The 21,789-nt window shown below is 40.9% G+C and overlaps 1 protein-coding gene and 1 long non-coding RNA gene across 3 annotated transcripts in view; both read left to right on the forward strand.

The window, feature by feature from the left end:
• Nucleotides 1-13,847: 13,847 nt before the first annotated feature.
• On the forward strand, nucleotides 13,848-18,608 carry LOC126980752 (uncharacterized). The gene is made up of 3 exons (XR_007733500.1): nucleotides 13,848-14,307; nucleotides 15,387-15,448; nucleotides 16,295-18,608. It is a non-coding gene; the product is annotated as an uncharacterized LOC126980752 (long non-coding RNA).
• Nucleotides 18,609-21,359: 2,751 nt separating this feature from the next.
• The window catches only part of LOC126980751 (zinc finger protein 431-like), a 145,224-nt gene continuing 144,794 nt past the window's right edge, over nucleotides 21,360-21,789 (forward strand). The window contains exon 1 of one of the 2 annotated variants that reach the window (XM_050831037.1): nucleotides 21,360-21,740. The gene's annotated coding sequence lies outside the window, so the exon portion shown is untranslated. The remainder of the gene's footprint in view (nucleotides 21,741-21,789) is intronic. The other variant, XM_050831035.1, reaches the window with a different exon arrangement.

The raw sequence follows: 21,789 nt of genomic DNA on the forward strand, positions 1-21,789 counted from the left end.
TTACAATAAGTGCTATGGCTGGACCATCCCACTGTCCGAATCATACCGGCTCTCCCCAATATATCAAAACATTTGTGATCAGATTATGTATCATCTATTTTGGGGGGGTTATTTCATGGCACAAATTTGGCCTGTCGCTGCTACACAATAAAGCCACAACTTTGGCCTGTCGCTGCTGCCGGGATAACATTGCATCAGGAAACATTGGTTTGATTCCGGAGTATAGCAAAATGTAGTAAAATATGTGTACTGTGTTTTATAACCCGTACGAAATTGTAACCGATATGAATATACCTGAATGATATTACACAAATATTAAGATACAAGGATAAACTTTTATGGTGCTATGAGAATGAGCCTGTAAGGTGCTGTTAAAAACTATTAGTATATAAAAAATAAGAACATATATATAAAAGTGAATAATATATCACATCTCCATCTCTCTTTCAGTGAGTAGCTAGTATTCCTAAATGCAAAATAATAGTTTAGTATTCCTAAATGCATAATAGCCTACTAGTTTCCTAAATGCAAAATAATAGTTTAGTATTCCTAAATGCATAATAGCCTAATAGTTTCCTAAATGCAAAATAATAGTTTAGTATTCCTAAATGCATAATAGCCTAATAGTTTCCTAAATGCAAAATAATAGCTTAGTATTCCTAAATGCATAATAGCCTAATAGTTTCCTAAATGCAAAATAATAGCTTAGTATTCCTAAATGCAAAATAATAGTTTAGAATTTGTATTTGTCTTGACTATTTCATTGGCTTATTAGCAAGTTATCACAGATTGTAAAACTCTTCCCACTTATAATTTATTACAGAAGTTGTAGATACGGTATAACATGCAGAAAACCTTACACCATACAAATAAAATCCAATATTCCTCAAAACAACTCACCTCATTCCAAGATCACGACCACCGGGTTAAGAACCGCTGAATTAGAAGCAAGAAACAATAAGGCAATATCAGCAACAGCAAGGGAGTGTAGCGCGGGGTACTACTTACTTGAAGCACTGGGTGTTCGCTACTAACCGACTATGCACGAGTGTTGCCCGCAGGCCCCTCAAGAAAGCCTATCGGTGATATGGGCCAGCACACACACACACACACACACACACACACAAAAAAAAAAAAAAAGCATGTTAGGAACCAAAGGTACTCTACAGTATTCTGAAAACACAGCCTAACAACAATCACTGGTCCAGCACTGTTGGACTTAATAGGGGATATGTTGCTGGTTTACAGGTTTACCTTATCCTGCCCATAACCCGGTAGCAGTGACGGGCCAAATTTGTGCCCTGATATAAACCCCCCAAAATAGATGATACATAATCTGATCAAGAATACTTTGCTATATATTATGAAATGGTTTGTGTGAGTGATGATTTTTTCTCAGTTTTCTTGCTTGGAGGGACCATTAAGAAACATCATCCTCGCTGCTACTGGGTTAACATATCATATAACACATATCCTTATCATATCCTATAACCCTTAACATATCCTATACATCGAGTAGCAGGCTTTTTTATTGTTTCCTTTTTTTGTGCCCTTGTGCTGTCTCCTTTACTGTAAAAAAAAAAAAAAACATAAATCATCAGATAGGAAAGGAGAATAAGAGAGAAGAATGAAAAATAAAGGAAGAAAGAGGGAAGGAAATAAATAAACAAAGCAAAACAAAGAGACAGAAAACCAACCACTTCTACTACTATAACCATTACTACTTCTACAGACATGGCAAATTTCACTGGTAACTAGATAGCGCCACATTATTGATCCCAGTTTTTCGGCCATAACTCAAAAAATACTGCACACAGAGGGCTAAATTTTGGATACTATATAGTTCATATGTATGTCTACCTACTGTCAAAACTTGAGGAAAATTCAACCAGTACTTTTTGAGATATGGGAGTCAAAACAAATTTGCGCCGAGTTCGTGCCCATTCACCGATTCAATATTAGGCTATTTGGGCAAGATAACACGGTTTGGTGGTGTCTCCCAACTTATCAAAATACTTGCAAATTAAAAAAAATTCGCTTCCTTATTATTGTTCCATGTTTTTTGGCCATAACAAAAAAAATACTGCACAGAGACGGCTAAATTTTAGATACTATATAGTTCACATCTATGTCTACCTACTGTCAAAACTTGAGGAAGATTGAACCAGTACTTTTTGAGATATGGGAGTCCAATTTTTTTTGCACTACTGAGTTCGTGCGCCGAGTTTGTTACTATTCACTAAGTCAAGATAGGGCTATTTGACCAAGATAACGCGGCATGGCAGAGCACAGGCTTGGTGGTGTCTCCCAGCTTAACAAAATAATTGCATATTAATAATTTTTCGCTTATCATTGATCCTCATTTTTCGGCCATAACTCAAAAAATGATGCACACAGACAGCTAAATTTTGGATACTATATAGTTCATAGTTATAGTTCGGGTTAAACTAACATGCACACAGGGAAATAAGTAGCACCCACCCACACAGGGAAACACAAACTCCACCATTCCACACCTTAATTAAGCCCTAACCAAACTAATGAGTGTTATCCATTGTTACCCCTGAGAAAAAGAAAGTTTTGTTAAGTCGGCGCAACATCTGTGGTCATATGCAGGAGAGACAGAAGGGGAAGGAATTATAGGAGAAGGGAACAGACCCCAGGAGACGGGACACAACATCTGTGGTCATATGCCGGAGAGACAGAAGGGGAAGGAATTATAGGAGAAGGGAACAGACCCCAGGAGACGGGACACAACATCTGTGGTCATATGCAGGAGAGACAGAAGGGGAAGGAATTATAGAAGGGAACAGACCCCAGGAGACGGGACACAACATCTGTGGTCATATGCCGGAGAGACAGAAGGGGAAGGAATTATAGGAGAAGGGAACAGACCCCAGGAGACGGGACACAACCCCCGATTAATACCTGGTACCCATTCACTGCTGGGTGGACAGGGGCGTAGGGTATCGGAAAAGCCGCCCATATTTTTCCACTCTCTCGGTTGTGAGCTGAGTGTGCTAACCACTGCACCACGAAGCCCCCTTACCTATGAGGAAGACACATAGAGCACCCTTTTGGCCTCACCTTCCTTCCTCTCCTCACACAAGTAATCCCACAGCGCCGCTTCAAAAAGTGTTCACGGCTGCATGTGTTAATAACTCTACCTCTTTGGCTCTCCCGTCACGTCCCAGGCAGCCGGGGAACACCCTCTCCTTGTCTTGATTAACTTCTCGTGGGTTTCGAAAGAATAGAGTAGTAGTAGTAGTAGTCGGTCGGGAGTTTTGCCTTTGTAACGGCACTCCCTGATGTATCTACTGTCTGGGTCTATTGTTTTCCTCTTTCTTTCATTCTTTTTTTCTCTTATTGTCCAAAACTTGTGTACTGTTGTTTTCGTTTGTTCTGAGGCTTGGTTGTTGGTGTATACCTCTTCTTGTCCTCCCAACTCCTGTCTCCATTTTCTATATATCTTAAGGCTTGCTTTCTCATTCATTTGCCTCTTCCACTCTCTTGTATCCACCTCTCTCATTCTCTGCTTTATACTCTCCTTTGTCTCATTCCTCACACTCACACTCAGTCCCTCTGTTGCTCTCAGTTCATTCAACAAATCCTTCACCCACCTACTTTGTCTCTTCTCTATCATCTCCTCTCCCACCCTTCTCATCAAATCGTTTCCTTCCACAAGAACATACCTTAAGTACTTCCACTGTCCCTCCCTTATCCTGTTTTAACACTGGAGCCTTATCTCCCTGAGTGCTGCTTCCTGTTCATATATACATTGGTGCCCTCAAAATCTTCCTGTACACCCCATTCTCTATCCTCTGCAACTTTTTTATATCTGTCTTTGTGATGTTTATTATATTTACCCCATACAGGATGGATGGCAGTGCAACATTTTTCCAATATGTCTTTCCTATTAACATTCTTGAACAGCTCTTTTCAATTACATTGTATGTCATATTTGTTAGCCTTCTCGCTTTCCTGAACATTTCTTCCTTTTGCATTTGAAAACAGTTCCTCTTGTCATTGACTATTATTCCTAAATATTTAATTCTATCCCCAACACTAATGCCCCCTATATTTTCTGGTTTGTTTTCCATATTAAAAATGATAATATTGCTTTTCTGCTTATTTACTTCTAGTCCATATTCTTTAGCTATAGTCTCCATCTTCTCTATCACCTGTACTGCTTCCCCTACACTATTTGCCAAAAGCATGCCATCATCTGCAAAGAAGAGTGAGGTAATCCTGAATGCCTCATCTTTGTACCCACATTCTAGCTCCTCTAGCTCCTGAATTATTTTAAAAGTAATCATCTTAAACAGTGTAGTTGAGGCAGTACATCACTGTCTAATCCCACTGGTCACTTCTATTTCTATCTCCTCCTCTTCTTTATCTATCTCTATCTTAGTTCTATCTCCTACATAAACTCCTGCTATGAAGTTAATTATATCTGGGTTTACCTTGCTATCCTTTAAAACTTCTATTAACTTATCTCTTCTTACACTATCATAGGCCTTTGCAAAGAAGAGAAAGATCTTGATCTTGATCTTGATGTCACAGGTGGCTCGGGATTTCTCCCCAGCCAGGCCTTTATATCGGCAGCTCCTGTGAAAAGAAAACAAAACATGCGGGAAGTCAATGTTCTCGGGGCAAGATATCATTCCCTACATCTTTCACGCCACATGCCCTCCAAGAACTCTTTCACTGCCTCAATCACTCGTCCACTCGTCTCTCCACTGAGCCCCAGCAGCAGCACCATCCACTCCCTTCCAGTCCTCCCGTTTACATCACGTCCCATCTCGCTCAAAAACACATGCATCATCTTCGTTCTCTCCCTGTCATACTTCTTGCATTCCAGCACTACATGCTGCACAGTCTCGTCCACACCCCTGTCACACATCTGGCATACTTTGCTGCGGGACTCAGACCATCTATAGTTCCTTGCATTCACATCCAGACACTGCGCTCTAGCACGGAAAAGAAGATCACCTCCCAGGCTTCCCTCATACCACACCTCACACTTTGGGGCCTCTTTCTCCCTATACCAGTCGAGAGTTTCCTTTCTTTCCATCTCATTCTTCCACTTGCTCAATCCCTCATCTTTAACTGCCATATCTATCACATTCTTCCACTTTCTTACATCCCACTCAAACCCCTCTCCATTTCTGTTTGTTATTCTCCATTCAAACACATTCTGTCTATCTTCAAAGGGTCGGTACACCCACCTACTTAGCATAACATTCCTGTCTATCATTCGCCCACATTTATTCGCCCATTTGCCATCTCTTATACTCCACAAGTATACTTTCCTTGCTAATCTTGCATCCTCCATTTGTTCCAGTCTCACTTTATATCTCAAGGTTGCCTTTACTAGTCCTTCCCTAAACGTGCTCCATCCCATGTCCCCCCTAAGAGCCTCTACTGCTGCAAACCTTGGTGCATTCAGTGCCATTCTTGCTACCCTATTCTGCCCCACTTCCAATTTTTCTATCTCACTGTCATTCCATGTCATCACATCCATTCCATACATAATGCTCGGGACAGCCACACTCTTCCAAACCTCACGGATGACATCATACTTGCTCGCTCTCATCCTCGCTGCACTCCCTAAACGGCCTACCCACTGGTTTGCCATACTTATCTTTACATTCTTGGCCCTGCCGCATCCATTTACCTCCATCCACACCCCTAGATACTTGTATTCTTCCGTCTGTTCCAACTCATCCCCTTCCAGTCTCCAAGTTGTTTCTCTCTCATCCTCTGACCTATTCACTATCATTACTTTGCTCTTCTCACTACTGAACCTAACCCCAAAATCCTTCCTTAACCCCCTACCACATCTTGGAGACTCTGTAGTTCTTCAGCAGACTCACTCATAAACATCACATCATCCGCATACAACAACACACATACTTTATCCTCCAATTCTCACTCCTGCATTCATTCTCCTCATTCTGACTGCTAATTCCTCTGTGAAAAGACTAAATAATGTTGGTGATAATATACAGCCTTGTCTCACTCCTCTTTCACTCTTCACCCAACCTGTCTCTAGATCACCTAGTCTATACTTTGCTCTTGTACCTACATACATACTTCTAATTATGTTAACAATCTTATCACTCAGCCCAACTTTTTCAAGCACTCTGCATAACACATCTCTATTCACCCTGTCATAAGCTTTCTATATCTTGGAAGCCTAAGTACAGTTTCCCTCCCTCTCTCTTTTTCCTTTCAATCAGCTCATTTACAACAAACATATTATCTTCTGCTCGCCTGTCCACTCGGAATCCGTTCTGCTCCTCACCCAGCACCCTGGCACTCTCAATCCATTTACACAACCTTTCATTCAACACAGCACTAAAGATTTTAACTATTGAGTTTACCAGAGAGATTGGCCTATAGTTCTTTAATTCCTGCTTACTCTTATGCCCGCCCTTGTGGATCAGAGTCACTCTACATTCATTCCATTTACTTGGCACTCTCTCTTCTTCCCATACCTGGTTGAATAACTCAGTCATCCTCTCAATCACAGCCTCACCTCCATTTTTATACAACTCATACGGGATCTCATCTGGTCCTGCAGCCTTACCATTCTTCTGTCTTTTCACACATCTCTCAACCTCCTCCCTACTGATCCTTTCATTCAGCTCATTTGCATCTTTCCTCTCCATAGTTACACATCCTTCTCTCACACCAAATACTTCCCCTACTCCTATTTCTTCCCAAAATTCCCTAATTGACTCCCTCATTTTCTCCTTATCTGTAATTTTTTCACCATTCACCTTCAGACTTTCCACATTCTCACTGTCACTTATCCTCTCACCTCTCAGGAATCTATACCACTCACGACCTCCCTCAAGCCCTTTCTCTCTCAGGGTCTGAATCACACTTCTTTCACACTGAACCTTTGCACTCATGATCTTCCGCTTTGTCAGTCGTTGGTGTCTCACGTAGCTTTCCCATGCATTCTGGTATTCACCCTCAGCTTCTTCGCTTTCTTGCCTCCTTCTCCTCATTCGTCTACACAGTCTATTTAGTCTCTTTCGTTCTTTCCTAGCTGTCCCAATATCATCGTTCCACCACGGTTTCCTTACACGCTTTCTACCATTCGTTCTCACATACCCTACATGTTGGACTGCAGCTCCTCTCACATTCTCTACGAGCCTTTCATTCAAAGCGTCCACATCATTCAAACTACCCGGCTCCCAATTTCTTTCACTCAAGTCTACCTGAAAATTTTCCCACCCTACATCTCTCAGTCTCCACTTCTTCTTCTTCCTGTCCTTTTCTTTCATTTCATTTCTACCTTTCAGCCCGCACTCCACGGTCAACATATTATGGTCAGACACAATATCAATCATTCCCTCTTCATCTATCCACATACGAGACACACATTCGCGCATTCTCCCATTTACCAGTACATAATCAATCGCAGACTCCTGATTTCTTGCACTCCAGGTCACACGTCCCTCAGCCAGAGTTTCATTCAGGTTCTCTAAGTTCATTTCACTTACAAACTCAGCTAGCATTTCTCCATTTCGATTTATACATTCACCTAACATACCTGTATGTGCATTCATATCACCCATAACAATCACTCTCTCTCCTGCATGCTCTCTCACAACTTTTCTAAGAATATTGTACTTTCCCCTGTTTTCCCTTACTGCTCTTTCACCTTCTACCGTCATATACACAACAACCATAACTACTCTTTCTAGTCTGCCCTTTTTATTCTTGCATTCCACACTCACGGCCAATACATCTTCACTGCTAGCACTGTTACCTACATCTAGCTCTTCCACCTTCAGATTCTCATTTTTTGGTGGAGGAAGGCTACGCCTCCTCCCATAGTCTCCTGTTTCTTTCGCCCCTTCCCAATCATCACATACTCACTCCCCTCAGTCTGCACGTCACCTCTCAGGTGTGTCTCAGTCAAGCCTATTATATCATACTTCCATTCATCCAGTTCCTTACTCATGTCCTCAAGTTTGCCCACACCCCAACCTCTCACATTCATATCTCGGCTTGATCTTGGTCTTGATCTTCTTCTTCTTCTTTTGACCTGTGCCGCTTTGTATCGCTTCCTCGGTCCTCCTTCTTTCGTTCCTCTTTTCTTCTTTTTCACTTCTACACACTTTTCTTTTCAGTATATATCACTTTCTTAAGCACTTCATCCTGAAACTTAGGGCTTCTGTCCTTTTCTTTTCCAGATTTATTTGCCTATGTGCTTTGCTATTTTCCACTAGTACACTTTTCACTCCACTTTTACTGTTCAGATTTTTTTTCCAAACACATGCCAAGAAAAATTTTGTGTGAGGTATTAATTTCACTGCTTCCTCCTTACTGCCATATATAGTCCTAACACGGTGCTTACTCCTCCGTCTTCCTCCTCCAATCTGCTATGCCACTCCTCTTCCCCAATAATTTCCACTACTGAAGCCAATAGCCTTTGCCTCTCCTCTTCATACCTGTCACAGGCCACTATCAGGTGCTCTATTGTTTCCTTTTCTCCTATACACAAGCTACAGTTTTGGTCCTGCTCGTCTCTGCTTCTCCCCTTTACTTCTAGAGTTCCATACCTTGCCTTGAACAGCAGCTTACTCCCCCAGTCTCCCCGGTACCAATTTTCTCTTTCAGGCTTTTGTTTTCTCTTGTACCATTTTAAAGTCGATTTTTCTGCTGCTCCTGCTTGCCATTTTTCCAGGCCATTGGTGGCAATGCATTTCTTGATGTCCTTAACCTTCATTCTGTTCCACTCATTTTCAAGATTTTCTCCTCTTCCATCTAGCTATTTCTTTTTCCATGAGGATGTTAATTGTTCTGTCCTCTGTTATCACCTTTTTACCCATCTTTCTTCACTTAGTCCTTCGATTTTCTTCATAAATCCCATCTTGCCTGTATAATTCTCTCCTTAAATGTACGCCATCCCATGTCTCCCCTTCAGGCCTCTACGGCGGTGCATCTAGGAGCACCCAGTCCCCATCTGCCCATGGTGTTCTGCACCTTTTCTACTCTTGCCAGGTCACCTTCCTTCCTGTACTCTGTTATTCCTGACCCGTACAGGCAGTATGGCACCGCTATCCCCTTCCACATACTCCTGCCTACCTCGTATTTGTTAATAGTCCTGCTCCCTGCATTCATGATCATGCTCACCATCCTCCTGGCTTTTCCTTTGTTTATTTTCCTTTGTTTCTCTCCTCCCACTCCTTCTTTGCTGACCTCCAATCCCAAGTATGTGTACTTCTCCACTCTTTCTATTATGATGTTTCCCAGGACCCACTGGCTATTGGCATTGTTGTTAAATTCTATGGCCTTACATTTCCTGGCATTGAATTTCATCTTCCACTCCCTCCCATACTCGTTGGTAATCCTCAGTAGCTCCTCCATATCTGCCTTGTCTTCTGCCATGAGTACAATGTCATCTACGTAAGCTAAACACCTAAGTTTTCTGTCTCCTACTCCTACTCCTTTTTCTGATTTTCTGATTTTCACCAGGAGTTCTTCTAAGTAAAAGTTAAACAATGTTGGCGACATCACACATCCCTGTCTTACTCCAACATTGTTCTCCATCCAGTCCGTGGTGGTGTCTCCCAATGAGAATTTTACCATATTTTCATTGTACATCTCCTTTATCACCTCTGCCACTTTGCTATCTATTCCAATGTGCTTTAACAATTTCATTAGCTTGCTTCTGTCCACTGTGTCATATGCCTTTTGAATGTCTTGATGTCACAGGAGGCTTGAGGTTTCTCCCAGTGCCGCATTTTAAGACACCATCGCTTCTCACATCAACTATTTCTAAAGGTCAAAGAGTGGATCAATCGGGTTTTCATGAGTGTTTTAAGGTTCATGGCACAGAAGAAGGGTCAAACTACCACCAGGGTCATAAAACTACCCTGGAAAGGCCTACAGCTCCTACGAAAGCCATGTCAAATATGTGAACTTGGACGAAATGTTTAAAATAATACGAAAATACGAAACAAACACAGAAAATCGGTGTTCAGCTACTCGGGGCAAGATGTCATTGCCTATACAGAAATGAGACAAATCCAAAACTTTATACAGAACACACAAAACCAAAGCGGAGGCTACTTAATAGCCGATATACTATAGTGGTTCAACCATTAACTCTGGAAGAAATTGTAGACAGAAAAACTATATCACAACAATATGGAAAAGAAGAAAAGAAAATTGAACAAAACTTAAAGACAAGAACGCCAATCAAGAATCAAGAATCCAGAATAAGACACAAGTAGCCAGGGCGGATCCAAAAATCAATCTGGGTAAAATTTCATAAGTTAGCGACAGCCTCAAAACAGTGAAGACCAATGGATAGTGATGGCGATTCTTTGCTTAAAATCCGCAGCTCCCGAGCAATCAACATATATGTGACAAATGAATTTTCTTATATATATATATATATATATATATATATATATATATATATATATATATATATATATATATATATATATATATATATATATATATATATATATATATATATATATATATATATATATATATATATATATATATATATATATATATATATATATATATATATATATATATATATATATATATATATATATATATATATATATATATCGCCATGCGTGTTCCCCGCTTTCTCGTTGGACTGGTTGTAGTGGAGTGTATATTGGCGCATACTCTCGAGCCGAGCCGAACTCTTCAGAGAAAAGATGACGACCTGGTGTCAGCCTATGCCACGATTCGTGGCATCGATACCACTTTTGCCAAGTTCAGAGCAGACGCGGAGAATCATTTCCACAACGTGTTCATGAAATGTTGCGGCTGTGGTTCAAGCGGCGAAGTTCTACGAGCTCGACATCGAATCCCTGACACTCGTGAAGGCGCTGGGCATTATCTGTTCCGGTCTTCCAAACTATCAAAGAAGCCCAGGCACACGCCAGCATCAGCATGTTCCCCAATCTCGCCATTCTCTTGAAGACTCTGTTGACGCTTCCAGTCTCTAACGCGGAAGCCGAGAGGTCTTTCTTACCACTGAAAAGGCTGAAAACCTATCTGAGGAGTACCGTCGGCCAAGAGCGCCTGAACGGACTTGCCCTCCTTTGTGTCCACTATGATATCCCCATTTCAGTCGAGAGTGATAAGCAAATTTGGCGAGAAAAAACGCCGACTACTCTTAGTTTGGAAGACCGGAACAGATAATGCCCAGCGCCTTCACGAGTGTCAGGGATGCGATGACGAGCTCGTAGAGCCTCGCTGCTTGTAGCACAGCCGCAACATCCGTTTCGAGGCCTTTTAGGAGTTGCTTGAGCTGAAGTGCGACAGGCACTCTGTCGTCGCCGAACCGACTCTTCAACTCAGCCAAGACGTGGTCCACGAACGGAATGTACACCGCTCAGCGGTAGTACTCCTCAGCTGCTCAGCATTCTCACACGGAACATTTGATCGCTGGGTCTGTCGTCCACAGAGTCGTGGCACGGAGATGGTGTCATGCGATGACCCCGCCTCGACCAAAAACTCTTCCGCTTTCATGAACACGTCGTGGATATGATTCTCCGCATCTGCTCTGAACTTGGCAAAAGTGGTATCGATGCCACGAATCGTGGCATAGGCTGACACCAGGTCGTCATCTTTTCTCTGAAGAGTTCGGCTCGGCTCGAGAGTATGCGCTAATATACACTCCACTACAACCAGTCCAACGAGAAAGCGAGGAACACGTATGGCGATGAGAATGAGCCCAGCGGTGGCGTCAAGTTCTTCTTCGAGAAAAACAGCGATGACAGGCATTCAAAGAAAACCAGCACTGCGCATGCCTCTCAATCCACCTGGTGGGGCAGAGGAGAACAAACTTTTCGCGCTTGGCCGAGGCAAGCTTGGCAACCTCTGTGATGCGGAGAGAGCTTATATTCGAAGAATGAACGAAATTGTACACGTCGGTCAGTGTTTGAAGAGCGATCTTCACTTCCTTGACGTCACACGCCTTCGTCAGTACTAGATTCTGCCGGTGGTTAAAGCAGTGGATTGGCTTGGCCAGGGTTTACTTCTTCATGAGTACTGCGGCACACTCTTTGAATTTTCCCATCATCCCCTGCACTTGGCCATGTCCAATCCGAGGTCTTCAACGGTGCGCAAAAGGAGCCCGGCTAAACCTTTACCGGTGAGGTCATGGGTGTGCACAAAGGCAAGGAAGTCTGCCCTTATTTCCTCTTCGAAGTGCCGAATGATGATAGTGGCCTGCACTAAAATTTACTTTCTGCTTGCATGTGAGGAATGAGGTCACAAAGGTTTTTTTCCTAGGCCTTTAAATCTTGCTCTATAATATTCAATATACGACTCCGTAACTTAAATACTGAAAATATATAAAGAGAATCCCGAGTTCTCCAAGAATGCAACAGAAAGGTACCAGATTTAGTTTTGACTCTCTCAGAAAGTGGACATTTTAGCAGGGGGTCGTCCGACACCCTGCCCCCTGAGTACGTCGTACTACGGCCCTGTACGAGTATATAGATTTTTAGACGAGTGCGGGCCCCTTAAGAGCGCGGGGCCTTGGGTACGTGCCCGTTGTGCCCTGGCCCTGCAGGAGAGTGAACAATTACATCAGACACTGAAAAAATTTAAATCTTGCCTGAGCATCCCGTCAACCTCCGCATAGTAAAGCCCAAGGAACCATAGAGGAGGATTTTTTTAAGTTTGGAGGACAGCGTCCAGAGCTATCTAGCGGCGGCCGGCTTCGCTCCCAGCTCTCTAGCTTTTTAGGGGTATATTAAATATATTTTGTTTTCTCAAATCAAGGGTATCTCAAATATTTTAGTTATCCTAATATTATTTTTGGGGGGCCCGGGCCATCTGGCTCCCCTACAGCCGACGACACATTCTGTATTATAGTTGCAGCACATTATAAGCGAGTCAGTTCTGTACCCACTATCCGCATACACTCAAGATTTTCTCGGGGGCGCAGATTTTTTTGGGGCCCGGGCCCCCCCTTGTATCCGCCCCTGCTTAGTGAGGCACTTGTTGAATACTTGTGAATTTGTAAAGATATTTCTTTAGATCAGCCAATCTTTGCGAATGAACGTGTTACCTCAATCCCATGTAAAATAAGCCCTATAAGAATTCCTGTTTATCTTCAGCTGTGTCTAATTTTACACATTAACTCTTATTTGTAAAGGTTAGGTTTGTAATTTATATATGACCTGTATTATGATCACCCTTAATTGCTGCTTACATATCGAAATAAACGGTTAGTTTTCTTCGAATGCTCGTATGGTGATGATTTCCACCTGTTCAGATCTGCCTTAATATTTTCACTGGTCGGATGTACAATTTGAATTGTTTCTTGTTATTGATTGCCAGTTTAAATACTGATTGCTCTTCATATATATATATATATATATATATATATATATATATATATATATATATATATATATATATATATATATATATATATATATAAGAAAATTCATTTGTCACATATACGTTGATTGCTCGGGAGCTGCGGATTTTAAGCAAAGAACCGCCATCACTATCCATTGGTCTTCACTGTTTTGAGGCTGTCGCTAACTTATGAAATTTTACTCAGATTGATTTTTTGGATCCGCCCCTGGGGCGGTATACACAAAAGTTCTTAGCATCGCTAAGTGCACTTAACGGCAAAGAATCGTTAAGTTTTCTACTTAAAATGGCGCTGGGCCGCTTAGCGCTGAAGCTGGAGCACTTAGCGGGCGGAAAATTTAAGGCGGGAAGGGGCCCTTAGCACCGTTAAAAATGCATAAGTATTGCAACATGGTGGATTACAGCGGGATGAAAGGCATCACCTCCTAATATATCTGCCTCGTCTAGACGAATTGGAAGTTTGTAATGATTTGAAACTCATCCTGAAATATCTGTGGACTGTGCTGACCGTGCTGAGATGAGTGGTTCGGCGAGGCGGACCTTGGAAACACCTACATGGCCATCACGACTGAAGTGGTGTTCGCTGACAGGTAAAATGCAGGTGCAACCTTCACAGGCTGACAGAGATTGAGTGATAACAGACACTGGAGACCCTCCAAGCGATGGCTGGTGACCGCCTGCCACTATCCACAGGCTGTCACACAAGGAGCCCTGGGAGTAACCTTGCTGGAAGCCCCGCGGGCCGCAGTGTGTGGCTGGCGTTATACAGCCCCCAGCCATCGCCTGGAGGGCATCCAGTGTCTGTTATCACTCACCTTAGGTAGTCTGTGAAGGTCCAGTCATCACTGGCGCACGTGTATCTTACCTGTGATCAACACCGGCAGCCACAGACTCCTGCCCAAGGAACGAACACAGGTGAGCCAATATTTTACCTCGCCAGACTTATCCTTTACAATATTCAACTCTTTAAACCTAACACACCTGTTAATCTTGTGACTGACTTCAACAAACGTTTCCCACCAATCTTACCAAACCCTAAACAATACCTATTTGGGTCACTAGTGTCTGTTATTTAATTTTTACTTGACTAACCTCCCAGCAACGATAAACCAAACCTAACCTGGGTAAATTTATCATTGACATATAGTTATTTCAACTTAATCTGTTATTTAAGATAGCCAGTTTTAACCAAATCAGCAATTATTTAGAAAAGTTGATATTTTTAACCTAACTTAAATGTCAGAAGTGTCCTAACAAAATTACCTTCCTTTGCTTATTTTTAGTAACCAAACCAAATCAATTTGACGTACCGGTAGCTCTTAAACCGAACTTGCTCTAGTACTCAAGCTTGCATCACTTATGACTTTTTTCCTTTAATCCTAAATCAACTTGTTTAGAAACCTTGCTCTGACATACCTAACTTAATATAAGTTCACCTCTCCTAACTCAGATAAATTTCCGATTTGTGTTACTGACTATTTTTTAAACAAACATTTTGATTTTGGACGTAAATTTTTTACCAAACTATCATTCAGAATGTTGCCTTATTTTAACTTAACAAAAAATTATAAACGTCACCTAACCTCATTGATCCTACTTAACGAACGGTAGCTATCCTTCCTGTAAAATACCTCCCAGGAATCCCTGGGTGTTGCAAAATGATACTAATACCCATGCTAGCTAGCATTGTAGTATTGTTTAATTTGTTTTGGTCATGTCTTTTTTTTCACATTTAAAATTAATTAGTTCACAGTATATTATGGCTTTTGTTATTTGCAGCTTCCTTTCTTATGAAGATCTAAAAGTGAATTTTATGATTATTCTTAGTCTTACTCCCAAATAGCTATTAAAGTCAATCAACAATGCTAAAATCTTTTGAACAAAAAAAATTGCAAATTGGTCCATGAGTCAAGAGTTTTGACTTCTGGACAAGTATAGATATAGATATAGGGCAGGTACCAAAGCATTTCTAATTGTAATGTATCTATTTGCAGTGATCGTGATGACATTGACAACAACGAGCAAGTCCTCCTAGACCTAGAGTGACCTCAAGCTGGTATTCGCCACATAACATTATTGTTTAATCATTTAGTTTTTATCATCCAGCATCAAGCAATCATTCCCATGCAAGAATATAATGCACAATATAAGCAACTTCAATTGCTAGAAAATAAGACAATGTTGCCAGCCCATATAGTGTGCACTGTGCAGTAAATAACTCATGTAGATAATGCCTGTTATTCTATCACATACTTATGTCGATGCAATGTCTTTTAGTTCTTGCTTCGTATATTAATTACTAATCCATTCTTATTTCTCCGACGGCCATTTCCCGTGTCGATACGTCAATCAGTTCAGTACTTTTATTTTCTTAGCTTGTGTTTTGCAATTCTTTGCCAATTAAATCACTGGACACATCTTAATAAATATCACAGATTTAATTATCATATATCAGTCCCATAAGTTTATTTCAGATGCTCTTAAAACAACATCTGTCCATTCATAGTCCAACTTAACCTGGTAGCAGCAACAGGCCAAATTTGTGGCTTTACCGTGTACCAGCGATGGGCCACATTTTTGCCATGATATAAACCCCCAAAAATAGATGATGCATAAACTGATCACAAATGTGTTGATATATATTATGAAATGGTTTGCGTGAGTGATGATTTTTTCTCATTTTTCTCGCTCGGAGGAACCTTTAAGAGACATGATCCCTGCAGCTACCAGGTTAACCTCTTTTAGTATAGTACACTAATCAAGAAAAACATCCTGATATATATATATATATATATATATATATATATATATATATATATATATATATATATATATATATATATATATATATATATATCTATATATATTATGTTGTTTATTTGAGCTTGTACTCATATTTCAGGGCCAAACATGATGTGGAAGAAGAAATCAGTTGTCTCCATCAGTCGGGTTTGTGCCATGGCAGCTTTCTCCAGCTGTCCGGCAGAGGTCCAGTCCATGCCATGGAGAAATTCAGCCTCAACAATGAGATGGCATGCCAGAGATGGATCCGCAGCTTCTCCTCCAATCAGTCAATCCTTGCAATGCCCTTTCTCTTTTCTCTTCTTCTGTACCACCATGCTTACACATAACTGATCCAAGGTACTTAAACTCGTAACCTCCTCCATTTCTTCACCATTCAAAATTATTTGGCATTCTTTTTCACATTCAATGCCCACTCTATATGGGCATACAAACTCTACAACCTCCCTTCTACTCCGCTCACAAACCATCACTTTACTTTTGTTGACATTTACTTTCAACTTTCTCCTTTTACATACACTATCAAAAACACTGACCAAATTTTGTGTCACTTTCATTTTCTGCATTGAGCACCGTGTCATCAGCAAATAAGATTGAATTCATCACCCACTTCCCTCCCTCCCTCAGCATACATTTTTACTTCAATTTCCCCAACTTTGCCCTTCATTTCTCATAACACCATCCATATAAATATTGAACAACCATGATGACATATATATCTTTAAGACATCCCACAATGCCAGCCAATCGACTCTGTCATAAACTTTCTTTAGAATAACTAGATCCATGAAGGCAGCATAGTATTTTTTTCCTTTTGCTAATATTTTTTCTAATAAAACACCATCCTGAAGGAAAATATCTGATCCACACATCCTCTTCCCTTCCTGAAGTCTCCTTGTTCTTCACTGATTTTCTCTTCTGTAAGTCTTTGCGCAGTCTCAATTAGGACTTTTCCATATACCTTTCCAGGTAGCCTACACTCAGCAGACTTATACCCCTACAACTCCCACCTCCCCTCTCCTGCCCTTCCCCTTGTAAACTGGGACCATGATGGCTTTTGTCAAGTCTGCTGGGACCTCCCCCCCCCCTTCCCAGGCCACTTCACATATCTTGACCATTCATATAGTAACTTCATCTCCACACTTCAACATTTCTGCTGTGATTCCTCTCAATTCATTCATCATCATCATCTCATCGACGCCTGCTCTTAGGAGCTCCCACCAGGGGATGGCCACGGCAGAAGTTTCCATCTTTCTCTATCCGGACACTCCCTCCTTGCCTGCTCAAAGTTTCTCAAGGATCTCTCATCCTTCTCCCTAACGTACTCCTTCACCCTATCTCTCCATTTCACTGGAGGTCGTCCTCTAACATTCCCTCCCTCAATCTCACATACACCCTTCTGGTCATCTTACTCTCCTCCATTCGCTCCATGTGGCCAAACCACTTTAAAATCACTCATTCCCTTCACCCCTGTGACACATTCCAAAACACTCATACACACTTTCATTACTTATTCCATCCATTCTACTCACACCACAAGCACTCCTCAAATAACTCATTTCCACTGCCTGCACTCTAGACCTCTGACTTTCATTCAAGGCCCATGTTTCACTTGCATATGTGAGGGTTGGTACTATTATTGTATTTTCAACTGATAACTGATCCAGGGTACTTAAACTCATTGACCTCCTCCATTTCTTCACCATTCAGAATTATTTTGCATTCTTTTTCACATTCAGTTCCCACTCTATATGGGCATACAAAATCTACAACTTCACTTCTACTCCCCTCACAAACCATCACTTTACTTTTGTTGACATTTACTTTCAGCTTTCTCCTTTTACAGACGCTGTGAAAATCACTGACCAGGTTTTGTAAGTCACTTTCATTTTCTGCAATGAGCACTGTGTCATCAGTAAACAGGATTGAATTCAGCACCCACTGCCTTCCCTCAGCGTACATTTTTACTCCAACTTTGCCCTTTATTTCTCCCATGACACCATCCATATTAATATTGAACAACCATGGTGACATGACACGCCCCTGCCTTAATCCCACCTTTATCTCAAAATGTTCACTTGTTTCTCCACCAATTTTGACACATGCAGATGCATCCTCATAGAAAGACTATTGCACTAAGCAGTTTTCCTCCCACACCATAAATCTTTAAAACATCCCACAATGCAATCCAATCGAATCTGTCGTAAGCTTTTTCAAAGTCCATGAAGGCAGCGTATAGTTTCTTTCCTTTTGCTATTATTTTTTCTCCTACCATCCTGAAGGAAAATATTTGATTGATTCCATCAGTTCCTGCTGCTTTTCCATTTTTTAATCTTTTTAATGCCTGATTTACTTCTTCATATGTTATACTTCTTTCTTTATATACTCCTCCTCTGCCTCCGCTCAAAACTGTTGCTGTAACAGCTGCTGGATGTCCATCATCAAAATTCATTAAGTTTTGAAATATTCTCTCCATGTCTCTTTCACAGCGTCCCTGTCTTTGAACATCTTTCCATTCTCACCCATAACTTCATTAATTTTCCTTGGGGAGATATTATTGGGGTGATGCTTTTCTTTAATTTTTTACTTCTTTCCAATATGATTTCCTGTTCCCTTTATATTTTTCACTTAGTCTTTTCCAAAGTCTTCACCAACTCTCTTCTTACTTTCTTTTATTGCTTGTTTTAATTTCATTTTGCATTCTCTATATTTCTTTTTCCTTTCCCTTTTTACTTGCTCAACCACATTTCTTTCTTAAGTTTTCTTAAAAGTTCCTTTTCTCTTTACTATCCTCCTTATCTCTTCTGTCCACCATGAATTTCCTTTTCTTTTTCCATCTCTCACCACTTTCATCCCTACCACTTTTTTGTTGTAGTTAACACTACTTCTTTAAATGTTCTAAAAACTTTTTCAGTATCTGAGTATAACATGAAAGGCCTCTGCCATTTCATGTTATACTCATCTTTTATTTCTTTTTTCCTGTAACTTTTCTATCTTCAGTATTTCCTTTTTTACTTCACCTTTCTTTTCAAACACCCACTTTTGCAAGATGGTCAGAGCCATCGAACATCCCGCTTACTACCTTCGCGTCACAGATATCCTTTCTCAGTCTTCCATCTACTGCCACATAATCAATCAATCCTTTCTGCTCATAATCATTCCCCCTCCTCCATGTGTATATGTGGATATAGGCAAAAGTAATAAAGTCCCACACATCAGAAGTTGTATTGCTTTGCCTGGGTTATGCAGATGATGTAGTATTAGTGGAAGGATTTTGCCTGATCCTAAATGACTTTGGTATGGAATGGAAACTTATCTTTAAACATAATAATGGAAATTCACACCAGCAGTAGGACAGCGGGTGCTGGGAAACAATATCTTAGAGGTAATAGAAACACATGGTTATTTAGTATTTGAGATAAGCAAGGAGGCCATAGGAGAAAGCACAAAGAAAACTGAATGAAGCCAAGGTAAGGAAAATGACGGGTGTTAACATCAGTGGTAGAGAAGGGAAATTAGCCAGTATGAATATGGAAGTTGCTTTTGGATGGGGAAAGTAGTAACCCCACAGCTATCTTGTATGGGTCAGCAAAACTAACACTTAAGATGTCGGGAGATTAGAAGTCATTCAAGACCAGTTGGCATGATAGTGTTCACGTGCTCTCAGGGGAAATGGGGTGAAGCTTCTGAGAAAGGTTAACAAAGGGAAGCTGAGTTTCAAAGAGAGGAAATGAGTGAACACTGGTGGGCCAAATTAATATAACACTGGAAATTCAAGACAATCCCCTTTGGAAAAAGGAAATATACAGAGAGGGAAAGCATATGATGACACTGGAGCAGAGTGAAACAATGTGAATGGGAGACCTGTCAAAGATAGTTGAGAAAAGTGGCCTCCATGAATGGAGAAGTACCTATACCTATCTATAGTACATCAGATAGGTGTAGAAGCTCGGGAAACATTAGAACATTTTATAATAGTACTAATGATTGTGTGCCTTGACCCACTGAGGTAAAGATATACCAGAGTAACCTGACTGAAAGTTGATATATATAAAAATAAATAAACAAGAAAGTCACTGAACACACGAGTCTGAAATTATGGTAGCCATCTCACGTGAGGCTAATGCATTATGTGTTGTATGTTGGTCTCTGAATACAGTACAGTGACAAACAGCTTGAATATTGAAGAAACTTCAAACTATTGAGGAGTGTGAATTAACGCATCTTAGCACATTGCATTTTGGCGGTAGAGGGGTCAGGTTAGGTTGGTCATAGGCTAGGTATAGTTAGGTTTGGTCAGGTCTGGTTAGATTTAGTTTGTTTTTGACTTGTCTACTTTTATTATTTGGTAATTCCGTGTGATACGCTTTGCGCTACGCCTTTGTTGTCACCGGCGGCTGAGGAGACGACGTCAGGGCAGTAATATACATATTTTACCAAAACACATAAAAGAATAGTGGAGGTACACCGGAAACATGAAAAGATGCACCTTTATAACGATCATAGGCAATAAAGACCACAAGAGGAAGAAGAAGAAGGCTCGTTTATGTCGATCATTTACTCCATTGATGTGTCTATTGTTTCCAAGCAAGCTTTTGTGTACAGATAGATAACGTGTTGAATTCATTATAGCTATTTCATCTTTGCATAATATGCACTGTGGTAGCTATATGCAATGCTTTTGCAAGTTGTCGTTTTGCTAGGCGATGCACTTCATACAGGTATTTTGCTCAAAAAATACTTAGCTTAGAGTCCGCTAAGGGGAATTCTAAGTAATACTTAAGGGCCTATGCTTAGCTAAAAGTTGTTAAGTGCAAGGCTTAGTATTATTCTTAGAATATTTGTGTATACGGCCCCTGGCTCCCACTTGTGTCTTATTCTGGATTCTTGATTCTTGATTGGCGTTCTTGTCTTTAAGTTTTGTTCAATTTTCTTTTTCTTCTGTTCCATATTGTTGTGATATAGTTTTTTCTGTCTACAATTTCTTCCAGAGTTAATGGTTGAAACACTAGTATATCGGCTATTAAGTAGCCTCCGCTTTGGTTTTGTGTGTTCTGTATAAAGTTTTGGTTTTGTCTCATTTCTGTATAGGCAATGACATCTTGCCCCGAGTAGCTGAACACCGATTTTCTGTGTTTCTTTCACAGGAGCTGCCGATACAAAGGGTCGTATTTTAAAACATTTCGTCGCCCAAGTTCACATATTTGACATGGCTTTCGTAGGAGCTGTAGGCCTTTCCAGGGGTAGTTTTATGCCCCTGGTGGTAGTTTGACCCTTCTTCTGTGCCATGAACCTTAAAAACACTCATGAAAACCCGATTGATCCCCTCTTTGACCTTTAGAAATAGTTGATGTGAGAAGCGATGGTGTCTTAAAATACGGCACTGGGAGAAACCTCAAGCCTCCTGTGACATCAAGATCAAGACCAAGATCGAGCCCCGAGGTTTGATTTTCTCTTCTCTATTCCTTGGAAACACACGAGGAGTTAATGAAGACAAGGAGAGGGTGTTCCCCGGCTGCCTGGGACGTGACGGGAGAGCCAAAGAGGTAGAGTTATTAACACATGCAGCCGTGAACACTTTTTGAAGCGGCGCTG

Source organism: Eriocheir sinensis, chromosome 45, assembly GCF_024679095.1.
Source record: "Eriocheir sinensis breed Jianghai 21 chromosome 45, ASM2467909v1, whole genome shotgun sequence".
Taxonomy (NCBI): Eukaryota; Metazoa; Arthropoda; class Malacostraca; order Decapoda; family Varunidae; genus Eriocheir; species Eriocheir sinensis.